Genomic DNA, 14,697 nt, shown 5'->3' on the forward strand with positions numbered 1-14,697 from the left:
GCTGCCATCTCATTGGCCGCAAAACGCTGCTTTTTCCTTGCCAGGAGCAGAGCTGGTGTGGGGTTGTGGATTTACCACATCACATTTGGATCATTACACCTAGAGACCTAATTAGCTTTGTCATCATTGTCTGCCATTCATTTGGTAGGCACCACTACATGTCACTCCATTCTTTTTTTTTTTTTTTTAACATCTTTATTGGAGTATAATTGTTTTACAATGGTGTGTTAGTTTCTGCTTTATAACAAAGTAAATCAGCTATACATATACATATATCCCCATATCTCCTCCCTCTTGCGTCTCCCTCCCACCCTCCCTATCCCACCCCTCTAGGTGGTCACAAAGCACCGAGCTGATCTCCCTGTGCTATGCGGCTGCTTCCCACTAGCTATCTATTTTACATTTGGTAGTGTATATATGTCCATGCCACTCTCTCACTTCGTCCCAGCTTACCCTTCCCACTCCCCATGTCCTCAAGTCCATTCTCTACGTCTGTATCTTTATTCCTGTCCTGCCCCTAGGTTCTTCAGAACCATTTTTTTTTTTAGATTCCATATATATGTGTTAGCATACAGTATTTATTTTTCTCTTTCTGACTTACTTCACTCTGTATGACAGACTCTAAGTCCATCCACCTCACTACAAAGAACTCAATTTCCTTTCTTTTTATGGCTGAGTAATATTCCATTGTGTATATGTGCCACATCTTCTTTATCCATGCATCTGCCAATAGACACTTAGGTTGCTTCCATGTCCTGGCTATTGTAAATAGAGCTGCAGTGAACATTGTGGTACATGACTCTTTTTGAATTATGGTTTTCTCAGGGTATATGCCCAGTAGTGGGATTGCTGGGGCATATGGTAGTTCTATTTTTAGTTTTTTAAGGAAACTCCATACTGTTCTCCATAGTGGCTGTATCAATTTACATTCCCACCAACAGTGCAAGAGGGTTCCCGTTTCTCCACACCCTCTCCAGCATTTATTGTTTGTAGATTTCTTGATGATGGCCATTCTGACTGGTGTGAGATGATTCCTCATTGTAGTTTTGATTTGCATTTCTCTAATGATTAGTGATGTTGAACATCCTTTCATGTGTTTGTTGGCAATCTGTATATCTTCTTTGGAGAAATGACTATTTAGGTCTTCTGCCCATTTTTGGATTGGGTTGTTTGTTTCTTTGATATTGAGCTTCATGAGCTGCTTGTAAATTTTGGACATTAATCCTTTGTCAGTTGCTTCATTTGCAAATATTTTCTCCCATTCTGAGAGTTGTCTTTTCGTCTTGTTTATGTTTTCCTTTGCTGTGCAAAAGCTTTTAAGTTTCATTAGGTCCCATTTGTTTATTTTTGTTTTTATTTCCATTTCTCTAGGAGGTGAGTCAAAAAGGATCTTGTTGTGATTTATGTCATAGAGTGTTCAGCCTATGTTTTCCTCTAAGAGTTTTATAGTGTCTGGCCTTACATTTAGGTCTTTAATCCATTTGGAGTTTATTTTTGTGTATGGTGTTAGGGAGTGTTCTAATTTCATTCTTTCACATGTAGCTGTGCACTTTTCCCAGCACCACTTATTGAAGAGGCTGTCTTTTCTCCATTGTATATCCTTGCCTCCTTTATCAAAAATAAGGTGACCATATGTGTGGGGGTTTATCTCTGGGCTTTCTAACCCGTTCCATTGATCTGTATTTCTGTTTTTGTGCCAGTACCATACTGTCTTGATTACTGTATCTTTGTAATATAGTCTGAAGTCAGGGAGCCTGATTCCTCCAGGTCCGTTTTTCTTTCTCAAGATTGCTTTGGCTATTCAGGGTCTTCTGTGTTTCCATACAAATTGTGAAATTTTTTGTTCTAGTCCTGTGAAAAATGCCATTGGTAGTTTGATAGGGATTGCATTGAATCTGTAGATTGCTTTGGGTAGTATAATCATTTTCACAGTGTTGATTCTTCCAATCCAAGAATGGGGTATATCTCTCCATCTGTTTGTATCATCTTTAATTTCTTTCATCAGTGTCTTATAGTTTTCTGCATACAGGTCTTTTGTCTCCTTAGGTAGGTTTATTCCTAGATATTTTATTCTTTTTGTTTCAACGGTAAATGGGAGTGTTTTCTTAATTTCACTTTCAGATTTTTCATCGTTAGTGTATAGGAATGCAAGAGATTTCTGTGCATTAATTTTGTATCCTGCTACTTTACCAAATTCATTGATTAGCTCTAGTAGTTTTCTGGTGGCATCTTTAGGATTCTGTATGTATAGTATCATGTCATCTGCAAACAGTGACAGCTTTACTTCTTCTTTTCTGATTTGGATTCCTTTTATTTGTTTTTCTTCTGTGATTGCCATGGCTAAAACTTCCAAAACTATGTTGGATAATAGTGGTGAGAGTGGACAACCTTGTCGTGTTCCTGATCTTAGAGGAAATGGTTTCAGGTTTTCACCATTGAGAACGATGTTGGCTGTGGGTTTGTCATATATGGCCTTTATTATGTTGAGGTAAGTTCCCTCTGTGCCTGCTTTCTGGAGGGTTTTTGTCGTAAGTGGGCACTGAATTTTGTCAAAAGCTTTTTCTGCATCTATTGAGATGATCATATGGTTTTTCTCCTTCAGTTTGTTAATATGGTGTATCACATTGATTGATTTGCATATATTGAAGAATCCTTGCATTCCTGGGATAAACCCCACTTGATCGTGGTGTATGATCCTTTTAATGTGCTGTTGGATTCTGTTTGCTAGTATTTTGTTGAGGATTTTTGCCTCTATGTTCATCAGTGATACTGGCCTGTAGTTTTCTTTCTTTGTGACATCTTTGTATGGTTTTGGTATCAGGGTGATGGTGGCCTTGTAGAATGAGTTTGGGAGTGTTCCTCCCTCTGCTACATTTTGGAAGAGTTTGAGAAGGATAGGTGTTAGCTCGTCTCTAAATGTTTGATAGAATTCGCCTGTGTAGCCATCGGGTCCTGGGCTTTTGTTTGTTGGAAGATTTTTAATCACAGTTTCAATTTCATTACTTGTGATTGGTCTGTTCATATTTTCTGTTTCTTCCTGGCTCAGTCTCGGAAGGTTGTGCTTTTCTAAGAATCTGTCCATTTCTTCCAGGTTGTCCGTTTTATTGGCACATAGTTGCTTTTAGTAATCTCTCATGATCCTTTGTATTTCTGCAGTGTCAGTTGTTACTTCTCCTTTTTCATTTCTAATTCTCTTGATTTGGTCATTCTTGAACAAATAGAAACATAAGAGCTCAACACCAGCCACGACCTGCATCCTTCCACTCCTCTTATTTGATTAGCCAAACAGCCCTTGCTTTTGCCACATAGTGTGTTCTAATTGGCTGTCCTCCTGTTCCTGGTGTGGGTTTGTCCAAACCTTTACCACAGCTTCACCACTCACCTTAGCCCCCCACCCTTCCCTGTCCCTTACTTTGAGCAATCATTGAGCCTTCTGTCTCACCAAAAAATAGAGGCTACAACATATAAACGCATCCTACTTTCCTTTGCCCCTCTCCCCACAAAGTTTTCTCTTCTTCTGTATTTCTCTGCTATGTTGAAGAGTAGCAGTACCTTCTTAGTGAACTAAATTTCAGTTGCACCTTTAATCCTGTCTCTTCCAGCTCTTTAGGAGTTTTGCTTCATCAGTTACTATCTGGGTGCACTATCTTCAAACTGTTTACTCCCTTGCACCTAAAGACATCATTAATTCTTCTCCCTCTTGAAAAAAAAAAAATATTCTCCCTCCTGAAAACAAAACTGTTCTTCTTTCCACTCAAGTGATTTCTCTATTTGTCTCCTTTCTTCATTGCCATATTTTATGAAATTATGTGTAATGAATGTGCTTCCTCACCTTCAATCCACCTCTAAACCCCCTCAATCTTGTCTCTGCCCCACTACTTCTTGGACCATGATCCTCAGGGAACTCTTAATGTCGAATCTCTTTTCATTCCTCTTTCTACCTGACTTCAGCAATATTTGCACTGGTGTCTGCTTCCTTCCAGAGTTTCTGTCCTTCCTTGGCCCCTGTGATTTTCTTCTGTCTTTCTTTCTATCTTCCTGACCATTCCATTTTTGTATTTTCTTTGGCTCTTCTTGATTTGGGGACCCCATAAATGTCAGTGTTTCCAGGATGTTCTCACCATTTTCTTGTTTGCTTTTAAAAAGATTCATTTTCCCAGAAAAACATACCCATTATCATCATGACTGTTAGTTCATGTGAAGATCACCAAATCCTTCCCATACTCTACTCTTTCCAGAATTTCACACTTCCCATACTCCATGCCCCACTAGACATCTCTACCCTGCTATTGCTCAGATACTGCTGGATAGCTCTACTGGGGTATTTCTCATAGACCTCAAAGCCAAACTCTCCATGACAGAACATATTGCATTCCTCCTTCCCCCAAGTTGGTTAAATGATTCCTCTTGAGTTCTCAGATGATCTCATTGAAAAATCTCACCATCCATCTGCTTGTCCAACCTGGAAATCTCAAATCACCCTGGACTCCCTTCTTTCATTCTCTTAACCATCCCCACCCACTTGATTCCCATGACAATTTATGACACCTGCAAGATATTTTTTCAACTGCATCTTTCTCATCCCTACTGATGTTTTTAAAAATCATATCCTCATCATCGTTTGCCTGGATCAGCTTCCTTTCTGTCCTCTCTCCCTTCAGTTTTGCTACCCTTAAATTGATCCTTTATGTCGCCTTGTAAGTTTCCTAAAATGCAGACTAAATGATGTTATCCTTTGGTTAAAAACTGCTGTTGAAGTCAAGAGAGACCTATAAAAGAATTTTAAATAAAAGTGTAATGACACTGGTGAGTCATGATTACATGTGAAGTGTGTCACAAAAATTTTGTGGCCAATAATAAAGATTGATGTTGATGAGTTATCGCTCTTCCATTTTTTTTGTTTGTTTGTTTTTGGTAAATTTGAGGCAATTCAAGGTTATCAGTAAAAATTATGTCATTCTTACATACTTGCATTCGTAAATCAACAAAAATCAACTGAGTGACAGCTAATGTGCCCCCATCCTTTTTTCTCTTACTGCCCATAGTAATCTGCCTTTATGGACAAACCATAAAGAGATGCCGTGAATACAAATCATTGCTGGGCAGGATTTCACTAAAGATTATTAGAGACATTTTCAAAATTGTGGTATGCGCACCTGGTTGTGTCTTATGCGAACAGCATCACCATAGATTTTTCAGGGAATCAAGATTGAGAAAAACTAGCCTAGAGATCTTTTAAACTGAAGTATAGTTGATTTACAAAGTTGTATTGGTTTCAGTTGTACAGCAAAGTGATTCAGTAATACATCCATACATATCTTTTTTTTTAGATTCTTTTCCCTTATAGGTTATTACAAAATATTGAGTAGAGTTCCCTGTGCTATAGAGTAAATCCTTGTTCATTATCTATTTTATATATAGTATGGTATATATGTTAATCCCAAACTCCTAATTTATCCCCCTCTTTCCCCTCTGGTAACCATAAGTTTGTTTTCTCTGTCTGTGGGTCTAATTCTGTTTTGTATATAAGTTCATTCGTATCATTTTTTTTAAAGATTCCACATATAAGTAATATCGTATATTTGTCTTTGTCTGGCTTCCTTCACTAAGTATGATCATCTCCAAGTCCATCCATGTTGCTGCAAATGGCACTATTTCATTCTTTTTTATGACTGAGTAATATTCTATTGTATAAATATACCACATCTTCTTTATCCATTAATCTGTCGATGGACATTTGGGTTGCTTCCATGTCTGGGCTAGCCTAGAGATTAAATCCTAAACCCTTTAGCATGGCATAGACTGCCTTCTCACACCAAATACCTGAAACATCTTTGCAAACTCACACTCACCTACTGATCCTCAGTTCCCCACCCACACTCTACACCATCACCCCTCTGCATACATGCCATGAGATCATTTACCTCTGGCTCTTCAATCATGCCTTCCCTTTGCCAGGACAATGAAAACAGAACATTGCAGTTCCAGGCAAACTACTTGATAATCTTCTAAAGTTCTGCTCAAAAGTTACCTTACTTTTTTTTTTTTTTTAAATCTTTATTGGAGTATAATTGCGTTATAATGTTGTTAGTTTCTGCTGCGTAACAAAGTGAGTCAGCTGTGTGTATACATATATCCCCATATCCCCTCCCTCTTGCGTCTCCCTCCCATCCTCCCTATCCCACCCCTCTAGGTGGTCACAAAGCACCAAGCTGATCTCCCTGTGCTATGCAGCTACTTCCCACTAGCTATCTGTTTTACATTCGGTAGTGTATATTTGTCAATGCTACTCTCTCACTTCATCCCAGCTTCCCCTTCCTCTTCCCCGTGTCCTCAAGTCCATTCTCTATGTCTGCGTCTTTATTCCCGTCCTGCCCCTAGGTTCATCAGAAGCATTTTTTTCTAGATTCCATATATATGTGTTACCATACGGTATTTATTTTTCTCTCTTTTTTTTGAATTTTACTTTTTTTTTATACAGCAGGTTCTTATTAGTTATCTATTTTATACATATTAGTGTATATATGTCAACCCCAATCTCCCAGTTCATCCCACTACCACCACCCCCCCAAACTTTCCCCCCTTGGTGTCCATACATTTGTTCTCTACATCTGTCTCTATTTCTGCATTGCAAACCAGTTCATCCATATCATTTTTCTAGATTCCACATATATGCATTAATATATGATATTTCCTTTTCCCTTTCTGACTTACTTCACTCTGAATGACAGTCTCTAGCTCCATCTACATCTCTACAAATGACCCAATTTCATTCCTTTGTATGGAATATTTCATTGTATATGTGTGCCACATCTTTATCTATTCATCAGTTGATGGACACTTAGGTTGCTTCCATGTCCTGCCTATTGTAAATTGTGCTGCATTGAACGTTGTGGTACATGTCGCGTTTTGAATTATCGTCTTCTCAGGGTATATGCCTAGCAGTGGGATTGCTGGGTCATATGATGGTTCTATTTTTAGTTTTTTAAGGAACGTCTATACTGTTCTGCATAGTGGCTGTATCAATTTACATTCCCACCAACAGTGCCAGAGGGTTCCCTTTTCTCCACACCCTCTCCAGCATTTACTGTTTGTAGATTTTCGGATGGTGCCCATTCTAAATGGTGTGAGGTGATACCTCATTGTAGTTTTGATTTGCGTTTCTCTAATAATTAGTGATGTTGAGGAGCTTGTCATGTGCCTCTTGGGCATCTGTATGTCTTCTTTGGAGAAATGTCTGTTTAGGTCTTCTGCCCATTTTTGGATTGGGTTGTTTGTTTTTCAATATTGAGCTACATAAGCTGTTTATATATTTTGGAGATTAATGCTTTGTCCATTGATTTGTTTGCCAATATTTTCTCCCATTCTGAGGGTTGTCTTTTCATCTTGTTTATATTTTCCTTTGCTGTGCAAAAGCTTTTAAGTTTCATTAGGTTCCATTTGTTTGTTTTTGTTTTTATTTCCATTACTCTAGGAAGTGGGTCAAAAAAGGTCTTGCTGTGATTTATGTCAAAGAGTGTTCTTCCTGTGTTTTCCTCTAAGAGTTTTATAGTGTCTGGTCTTATATTTAGGTCTTTAATCCATTTGGAGTTTATTTTTGTGCATGGTGTTAGGAATTGTTCTAATTTCATTCTTTTACATGTAGTTGTCCAGTTTTCCCAGCACCACTTATTGAAGAGACTGTCTTTTCTCCATTGTATATCCTTGCCTCCTTCGTCATAGATTAGGTGACCACAGGTGCATGGGTTTATCTCTGGGCTTTCTATCCTGATCCATTGTTCTATATTTCTGTTTTTGTGCCAGTACCATACTGTCTTGATTACTATAGCTTTGTAGTATAGTCTGAAGTCAGGGACTCTGATTCCTCTAGCTCTGTTTTTTTCCCTTGAGATTGCTTTGGCTCTTTGGGGTCTTTTTTGTCTCCATACACATTTTAAGATTTTTTTGTTCTAGTTATTTTTAAAATGCCATTGGTAATTTGATAGGGATTGACGCTGTAGATTGCTTTTGATAGTATAGTCATTTTCACAATATTGATTCTTCCAATCCAAGAACATGGTGTATCTCTCCATCTGTTTGTATTGTATTTAATTTCTTCCATAGGTGTCTTATAGTTTTCTGAGTACAGGTCTTTGACCTCCCTAGGTAGGTTTATTCCTAGGTATTTTATTCTTTCTGTTGCAATGGTGAATGGAATTGTTTCCTTAATTTCTCTTTCTGATCTTTCGTTGTTGGTGTATAGGAATGCAAGAGTTTTCTGTGCGTTAATTTTGCATCCTGCAACTTTACCAAATTCATTGATTAGCTCTAGTAGTTTTCTGCTGGCATCTTTAAGATTATCTATGTCATCATGTATGTATCATGCACATACAGGTTCATGTACACATGTGTATCATATGTACATACATGTGTGTCATGTACATACAGGTACACACATCATCTATGTATCATGTCATCTGCAAACAGTGACAGTTTTACTTCTTTTCCAATTTCTTTTCCTTTTATTTCTTTTTCTTCTCTGATGGCCGTGGCTAGGACTGCCAAAACTATGTTGAATAATAGTGGCGAGAGTGGGCATCCTTGTCTTCTTCCTGATCTTAGCGGAAATGGTTTCAGTTTTTTACCATTTAGAACGATGCTGGCTGTGGGTTCGTCATATATGGCCTTTATCATGTTGAGGTAAGTTCCCACTATGCCCACTTTCTGGAGAGTTTTTATCATAAATGGGTGTTGAATTTTGTCAAAAGCTTTTTCTGCATCTACTGAGATGATCATGTGGCTTTTATTCTTCAATTTGTTAACATGGTGTATTGCATTGATTAATTTGTGCATATTGAAGAATCCTTGCATCCCTGGGATAAATCCCACCTGATCATGGTGTATGATCCTTTTAATATGTTGTTGGATTCTGTTTGCTAGTATTTTGTTGAGGATTTTTGCATCTATATTCATCAGTGATATTGGTCTGTAGTTTTCTTTTTTTGTAGTATCTCTGTCTAATTTTGGTATCAGCGTGATGGTGGCCTCGTAGAATGTGTTTGGGAGTGTTCCTTCCTCTGCAGTTTTTTGGAAGAGTTTGAGAAGGATGGGTGTTAGCTCTTCTTTAAATGTTTGATAGAATTCACCTGTGAAGCCATCTGGTCCTGGACTTTTGTTTGTTGCAAGATTTTTAATCACAGTTTCAATTTCATTACTTGTGATTGGTCTGTTCTTATTTTCTGTTTCTTCCTGGTTCAGTCTTGGAAGGTTATACCTTTCTAAGACTTTGTCCATTTCTTCCAGGTTGTCCATTTGATTGGCATAGATTTGCTTATGCTTATAGTAGTCTCTTATGATGCTTTGTATTTCTGTGGTGTCCATTGTAACTTCTCCTTTTTCATTTCTAATTTTGTTGATTTGAGTCCTTTCCTTCTTTTTCTTGATGAGTCTGGCTAATGGTTTATCAATTTTGTTTATCTTCTCAAAGAACCAGCTTTTAGTTTTGTTGATTTTTGCTATTGTTTTCTTTGTTTCTATTTCATTTATTTCTGATCTGATGTTTATGATTTCTTTCCTTCTGCGAACTTTGGGTTTTGTTTGTTCTTCTTTCTCTGGTTCCTTTAGGTGTAAGATTAGATTGTTTATTTGAGATTTTTCTTGTTTCTTGAGGTAGGTGTGTATTGGTATAAACTTCCCTCTTAGAACTGCTTTTGCTGCATCCCATAGGTTTTGGATCATCGTGTTTTTGTTGTCATTTGTGTCTAGGTATTTTTTGATTTCCTCTTTCATTTCTTCAGTGATCTCTTGGTTATTTAGTAATTTATTGTTTAGCCTCCATGTATTTGTGTTTTTTACATTTTTTTTCCCTGTAATTTAATCTCATAGCATTGTCGTTGGAAAAGATGCTTGATAGGACTTCAGTTTTCTTCAATTTTCTGAGGCTTGATTTGTGACCCAAGATGTGATCTATCCTGGAGAATGTTCCTTGTGCACTTGAGAAGAATGTTTAGTCTGTTGTTTTCAGATGGAATGTCCTGTAAATATCAGTGAAATCTGTCTGGTCTGTTGTGTCATTTAAAGCTTGTGTTTCCTTATTAATTTTCTGTCTGGATGATCTGTCCGTTGGTGTAAGTGAGGTGTTAAACTCCCCCACTATTACTGTGTTACTGTTGATTTCCTCTTTTATAGCTGTTAGCATTTGTCTTATGTATTGAGGTGCTCCTGTGTTGGGTTCATATATATTTATAATTGTTATATCTTCTTCTTGGATTTATCCCTTGATCATTATGTAGTGTCCTTCCTTGTTTCTTGTAACATTCTTTATTTTAAAGTCTATTTTATCTGATATGAGTATAGCTACTCCAGCTTTCTTTTGATTTCCATTTGCATGGAATATCTTTTTCCATCCCCTCGCTTTCAGTCTCTGTGTGTCCCTACATCTGAAGTGGGTCTCTTGTAGACAGCGTATAGATGGGTCTTGTTTTTGTATCCATTCAGCGAGCCTGTGTCTTTTGGCTGGAGCATTTAATCCATTCACATTCAAGGTAATTATCGATACGTATGTTCCTATTACCATTTTCTTAATTGTTTTGTGTTTGTGTTTGTAGGTCCTTTTCTTCTCTTGTGTTTCCCACTTAGAGAAGTTCCTTTAGCGTTTGTTGTAGAGCTGGTTTGGTGGTGCTGAATTCTCTTAGCTTTTGCTTCTCTGTAAAGCTTTTGATTTCTTCATCGAATCTGAATTAGGTCCTTGCCGGACAGAGTAGTCTTGGTTGTAGATTCTTCACTTTCATGACTTTAAATATATCGTGCCACTCCCTTCTGGCTTGTAGAGTTTTTGCTGAGAAATCAGCTGTTAACCTTATGGGAGTTCCCTTGTATGTTATTTGTCCTTTTTCCCTTGTTCTTTTAATAATTTTTCTTTGTCTTTAATTTTTGTCGATTTGATTACTATGTGTCTCAGCATGTTTCTCCTTAGGCTTATCCTGCCTGGGACTCTCTGCACTGTCTGCACTTAAGTGACTATTTCCTTTCCCATGATAGGGAAGTAGTTCTCAGCTATAATCTCTTTAAATATTTTCTCAGGTTCTTTCTCTCTCTTTTCTCCTTCTGGGACCCCTGTAATGCGAATGTTAGTGCATTTAATGTTGTCCCAGAGGTCTCTTAGGCTGTCTTCATTTCTTGTCATTCTTTTTTCTTTATTCTCTTCCATGGCAGTGAATTCTACCATTCCGTCTTTCAGGTCACTTATCCGTTCTTCTGCCTTGGTTATTCTGCTATTGATTCCTCCTAGTGTGTTTTTCATTTCAATTACTGTATTGCTCATCTCTGTTTGTTTGTTCTTTAATTCTTCTAGGTGTTTGTTCTTTGATTCTTCTAGGTCTTTGTTAAACATTTCTTGCATCTTCTCCATCATTGCCTCCATTCTTTTTCCGAGGTCCTGGATCATCTTCACTATCATTATTTCTGAATTCTGCAGGAGACCCTCCAACTCTAGCAGGTACGTCTGGCTCCATCTCCTATGGGGTCACTGCTCCTTCCCCTGGGTCCCAATGCGCACACTACTTTGTGTGTGCCCTCCAAGAGTGGAGTCTCTGTTTTCCCCAGTCCTGTCAAAGTCCTGCAATCAAATCCCACTAGCCTTCAAAGTCTGATTCTTTGGTAATTCCTTTGCCCATTGCCAGCCTCCCAGGTTGGGAAGCCTGACGTGGAGCTCAGAACCTTCACTGCAGTGGGTGGACTTCTGTGGTATAATTGTTCTCCAGTTTGTGAGTCACCCACCCAGCGGTTTATGAGATTTGGTTTTATTGTGATTGCGCCCCTCCTACCGTCTCACTGTGGCTTCTCCTTTGTCTTTGGATGTGGTGTATGTTTTCTGGTGAGTTCCAGTGTCTTCCTATCAATAATTGTTCAGCAGTTAGTTGTGATTCCTGTGCTTTTGCAAGAGAGAGTGAGAGCACGTCCTTCTACTCGGCCATCTTCTCAAAAGTTACCTTACTTTTAGAACTGCCTGAAGTCTCTCTTACGTTTTCAGAAATGTTAAGAGCATGTTTCCTGAAACAGACATCTTGGCTCCTCCATTAGAAGCTCTAATATTTAGGGCCAGTTTTCTAAGCCTCAGTTTCATCATCAGCCTAATGATGATAATCATGCTGTTCTCTACATTATAGAGTTGCTGTGGAGATGTGTCAGGTAATTAACCATGCCTGGGGTGGAGTGGGGGGATCTTCTGCAGCCCTTTCACAGGTTCAGGTCAGTTAATATCTGCAACTGATTCAGACAGTACATGGTAATGCCATGCTCAGCTGTGGTCAACACTTCACTTTGCATCTCTCCAAAGCACCTAAACTGTGGAGTAAATTAATTTTCAGCATGTTAGATGCTGTCTCAAGGTAATTCTCCATGGTACTTCTCAGCAGGGAGGCTCTGAAATGCCATCCCTCTTTTAATTAATACTTTGTACTGTGCTGAACTCATCAGCAGATGGATTTATCCTTGCACAGTTGGACTTGACAGAGGTCAACCATCATCTCTCTGCATGTGTCCTTGTGGGCTCCCGACAAGCTGGCTTCTTTCCTTTCCTTCTTTCGCAGCCATCCTCATCCCATCCTACCTCCTAGTCTAGCCAGATCCTTAGCTCACTGGCTGAAAGTAATTATGATATCAGGCTGGAGTTTTGAGACTTGGAAGAACTGCATTTTCTGTTTAGATTTCATTTCTGACCAGAGTCATCAAGCCATCACAGTATCAAAGGTGCCACATTTAGTCCTTCCAGACAATGGAGGACATGGGAATTGGGCTCTTCCCAACCTTTTCTCGGCTTCTTAGATTCATTCCTGGGTTCAGTTCCATTTAAAAATTTCCTGATTTTGTTCATATGGTGTATCACATTGATTGATTTGCGTATATTGAAGAATCCTTGCATTCCTGGGATAAACCCCACCTGATCATGCTGTATGATCCTTTCAATTTGCTGTTGAATTCTGTTTGCTAGTATTTTGTTGAGGATTTTTGCATCTATGTTTATCAGTGATATTCGCCTGTAGTTGTCTTTTTTTGTGACTTCTTTGTCTGGTTTTGGTATCAGGGTGATGGTGGCCTTGTAGAATGAGTTTGGGAGTGTTCCTCCCTCTACTATATTTTGGAAGAGTTTGAGAAGGTTAGGTGTTAGCTCTTCTCTAAATGTTTGGTAGAATTCACATGGTAATCTCAATAGATGCAGAAAAAGCTTTCGACAAAGTTCAACACCCATCTATGATAAAACCTCTCCAGAAAGTAGGCATAGAGGGAACCTACCTCAACATAATAAAGGCCATATGTGACAGACCCACAGCCAGCATTGTTCTCAATGGTGAAAAACTGAAACCATTTCCTCTAAGGTCAGGAACGAGACAAGTTTGCCCCCTTTCACCACTATTATTCAACATAGTTTTGGAAGTTTTAGCCATGGCAATCACAGAAGAAAAACAAATAAAAAGAATCCAAATCAGAAAAGAAGAAGTAAAGCTGTCACTGTTTACAGATTACATGATACTATACATGGAGAATCCTAAAAATGCCACCAGAAAAGTACTAGAGATAATCAATGAATTTGGTAAAGTAGCAGGATACAAAATTAATGCACAGAAATCTCTTGCATTCCTATACACTAACGACGAAAAATCTGAAAGAGAAATTAAGGAAACCCTCCCATTTACCATAACAACAAAAAGAATAAAATACCTAGGAATAAACCTACCTAAGGAGACAAAAGACCTGTATGCAGAAAACTATAAGACACTGATGAAAGAAATTAAAGATGATACAAACATATGGAGAGATACACCATGTTCTTGGATTGGAAGCATCAACATTGTGAAAATGACTATACTACCCAAAGCAATCTACAGATTCAAAGCATTCCCTATCAAACTATCACTGGCATTTTTCACAGAACTAGGACAAAAAATATCACAATTTGTATGGAAACACAAAAGACCCCAGTTAGCCAAAGCAATCTTGAGAAAGAAAAACGGAGCTGGAGGAATCAGGCTCCCTGACCTCAGACCATACTACAAAGCTATAGTAATCAAGACATTATGGTACTGGCACAAAAACAGAAGTATAGATTAATGGAACAGGATAGAAAGCCCCGAGGTAAACCCACGCACATATGGTCACCTTATCTTTGATAAAGGAGGCAAGAATATACAGTGGAGAAAAGACAGCCTCTTCAATAAGTGGTGCTGGGACAACTGGACAGCTACATGTAAAAGAATGAAATTAGAACACTCCCTGACACCATACACAGAAATAAACTGAAAATGGATTAAAGACCTAAATGTAAGGCCAGACACTGTAAAACTCTTAGAGGAAAACATTGGGAGAACACTCTATGACATAAATCACAGCAAGATCCTTTTGACCCACCTCCTAGAGTAATGGAAATAAAAACAAAAATAAACAAATAGGACCTAATGGAACTTAAAAGCTTTTTCACAGCAAAGGAAACCATAAACGAGACGAAAAGACAACCCTCAGAATGAGAGAAAATATTTGCAAATGAAGCAACTGACAAAGGATTAATCTCCAAAATATACAAATGGCTCATGCAGCTCAATATTAAAAAAACAAACAACGCAATCCAAAAATGGGCAGAAGACCTAAATAGACAGTTCTCCAAAGAAGATGTACAGATTGCCTACAAACACATGAAAGGATGCTCAACATCATTAATCATTA

The 14,697-nt window shown here is 38.2% G+C and overlaps 1 protein-coding gene across 1 annotated transcript in view; it reads left to right on the plus strand.

Annotated features, from left to right (window-relative positions):
- Nucleotides 1–14,697, plus strand: part of SORCS3 (sortilin related VPS10 domain containing receptor 3) — a 602,186-nt gene that overhangs the window by 400,383 nt on the left and 187,106 nt on the right. The gene's annotated exons all lie outside the window — the stretch shown is intronic.

This window comes from Eschrichtius robustus, chromosome 7 (genome assembly GCF_028021215.1).
Source record: "Eschrichtius robustus isolate mEscRob2 chromosome 7, mEscRob2.pri, whole genome shotgun sequence".
Lineage (NCBI taxonomy): Eukaryota > Metazoa > Chordata > Mammalia > Artiodactyla > Eschrichtiidae > Eschrichtius > Eschrichtius robustus.